The sequence below is a fragment of the Cupressus sempervirens genome, chromosome 11, assembly GCF_028749045.1.
Source record: "Cupressus sempervirens isolate cs-2001-9-10 chromosome 11, ASM2874904v1, whole genome shotgun sequence".
Lineage (NCBI taxonomy): Eukaryota > Viridiplantae > Streptophyta > Pinopsida > Cupressales > Cupressaceae > Cupressus > Cupressus sempervirens.
This window is the reverse complement of record NC_143128.1, coordinates 96,955,613-96,958,925: the sequence shown is the minus strand read 5'-3', so window position 1 is coordinate 96,958,925 and position 3,313 is coordinate 96,955,613.

Below are 3,313 nucleotides of genomic sequence, written 5' to 3'. Positions count from 1 at the left end.
CATTTTCATATAGATTTCAATTTTCAATTATAGCTTCTCCTAGGTTAATGAAATTCCTAAATTAGGACCCATTTAAACACATATTTATGAACTAATTTCAAGGAACATATAGAAAATTATGATAGATACCTAATGGTGTTTGATTTCATATATTTTTCCCCTAAGCCATTCTTTCGGGGACCTATTCAACATCAATGATAGATCTTGATGTTTGATTGTATGCTTTATCCTTAATCCATCATATTATGACCCCTATAAACATGCATCCTTTTAAGTCAATCCTTTTAGCACCTCTTTCAAAATTATTATTTGTTAAACATTCTATTTTACATTTCACTCCTTAAACCATCCTATAATGGCCCCTTTATACATGCATGTAACACATATATGAACTATCTATATGACCTAGTTTAGAAAATTATGATGGATTAAGGTTTGATTAAATAGGTTATCCCATTTTAAGATATTTCATTAGAACCCCTTACATTAAATTATGATCTAGCTTGATAAATGTTCATTTTTAGATCATCCCTTTAAGTCATCCTATTAAGACTCCTTCAGATATCCACATGCACGTATAAACTAGAGATCATCATGACTAGTTTGGAAAATTATGATCTAGATTAATGTTTGATTTGAGTTTTAACATCAAGACCTATTTCAACATTATGATAGACATTTAATTTATATTTTTAGATTTTTCCCTTAATACATCCTATTAGGACCCCTTTATTAATGTATGTACAAGATATGTGTACATTTATTTTATGTTTAGGACTTAAATATGTGTGTGTTCAGTTCATGTATGTATAGGAATTATATGTGCATAGGTTCATTTAATTTTCATATAAATGATCTATGTGTATGTTTATTTCAAGTTTAGGAAGTTTATGTATGTACATGCATACATATGTTCATTAAATGTTTAGGAATTATATGTATGCATGCTCATTTCATGTTCTTAAATATAAATTTGATAATGTATGTGTATGTTCATTTACATATCCTAGTTTAAACATGCACATTTATTCATTTTATTTTTAAAGGATAGTTCATAATTGTATGTCCATTTTGAATGTTTAGGACTTATATATGTGTATTTGAACTTTTCACGTGTATATGACTTAATTGTGTATGCTCATTTCAGCTTTAGGACTTACAGATATATAAACATGTTGTTATCTAGTTTTTTAAATGTCATTTTAATAAAATTTAGGTACACACATATGCATACACATATAAAAATTTACATACTAGAGCTCAACACATGGTAGATCTATTGACATTATGGTCAAGTTTGTTTATTATTGGCTCACACTTAGTCAAATGGTTAGCATCTACCAAGCTTATCTTATAGTTTACAATTTTAACCGAGTTCTATAGTTGCTACCAAGTTCCAAACTTATTATTCAGTTCATACCAAGCTCACGATGTAAGTGTTGACCAAGCCATGCAATGTTAACCAAGTGATTCAGTTTATATGTTGAATTCATTGAGTCACCAATGTTGACTGATTTAAGACTACTTGGAAGTGATTAGTATGAATTGAGATTCTACATCTACCGAGAGCATGATGATGTTGATTGTTGATAATAATTGTCGAGTATCAAAACTGTTGACATTATAGTCAAGTTTGTTATTAGTGACACACACTTACTCAATTAGTTAGTATCTACCAAGCATATTATATAGTTAACAAAGTTAACCACGCATTTCAGACTCTATAGAGTTCTATGGTTTCTACCGAGTTCAAGGGACACTATCTAGTTTGCACCAAGTTTCTACCATGATGGTGATCAACAATGTAAACTGAGCTTCATAAGGTTTATCAAGTTCCTCAGTCCAAATCAAATTGTATAGTGCTTACCGAATTTGTATATTTAGTAATTTGAATCCAATGTTGACTGAGCCACTCAATGTTAACCAAGTGATTCAGTTTATATCGAGCTCATTGTGATAGTATTGACCAAGCTATATAGTGTGAATAAAGTGATTCAGTTTATATTATGAGTTTCATAGTATTCATTGAGTCACTAGTGCAAACTGAGTTTAGACTAATTGGAAGTGATTAGTGTGGATTGAGCTTCTACATCTACTAAATGCATGACGATGTTGAGCATTGACAATGGATGCCAAGTATTAGAACCTCACTGAGCTAGTCTTCAGAACCTGAGTTCTTATAGTTGGACTAACTTTATATATTTTGTGTAAACTTGTATTGTAGCCAACTTTGTTGATTTGTAAATTAGATTGGTATATCTATAATGCATTTTATCACATCCAAAGATAAGAAATGCATATAATATAACAAGCAGAGAAGAGTAGAAGTATGAAATATAAAGGCTACAATAGTATAAGGAGCAGAAAATATTTATCTATCATAGTAAGGTGATCATTACACTCAAAGGAATCTCATTTAGCAAACCAAGTTGTAGATTAGAGATCAACCCTTTCTTCATCTTAATAAGTGGATCAGTTAAATCCTTGCATAGGTAGACTTAATAGTCTTTTCTAAATCTCTTTACCAAGTGCATGTTTCATTGTATGTTTGTAAATCCTTTCGCAAGGTGGACCTAGAAGTCCTTATTTCTCCTAAGAGGGTAGATCATCAGAAGTGATCATTGTAAGCCTTAGCATGCCAATTTTGTACTGCAGTACTAAAGCTTGTGGGTATAATCCCCACCCCAATTTTACTTTCTATTTGGAAGGTTTCTGGGTCACCATATTATGTGTCAAAGTGTTATATGATTTCAATTTTTGATGTAACTAGATCAAAATACACATAAAGGATTAAGTTTTATAAGTTACTGATTCACCCTTCCCCTCTTAGTAACTTAGCCTATCATATATATTTCCAACAATCGGTATAAGAGCTTTGTGGTTCTTAGGAAATAATTTTAACAACTTTAGCAAAGATCAAAGGCTATGGAGGTATTCAAACTTGATAAGGCTATTGAAAATGAAAAAATGGACTTAGAATTGGCTATTGGGAAACTCAAGAAAACAGAGGAGCAACTCTCTCGATTCCTAAAAAGAAGAAAATATCTTGCAATTCAAATGAATGACACACACTACATTGAAAAAAGAATTGAAGACATCCATTCAAAAAGAAATTTAGTTGAAACTAATAAAGCAATCAAAGAACTATTAGAAAAGAGTAGTACACTTCAAAAAGAAGTAAGAAAACTAAAAAAAAAAAGAAATTCAATCAGTAAGATTATGTGAAGTCATGGAAGAGAAAAATAAGATAAAAGAAGAGATAGAAGGAAAGAACAATGAAATTCAACATCTATCCCTTCAATAGGTAGACCTA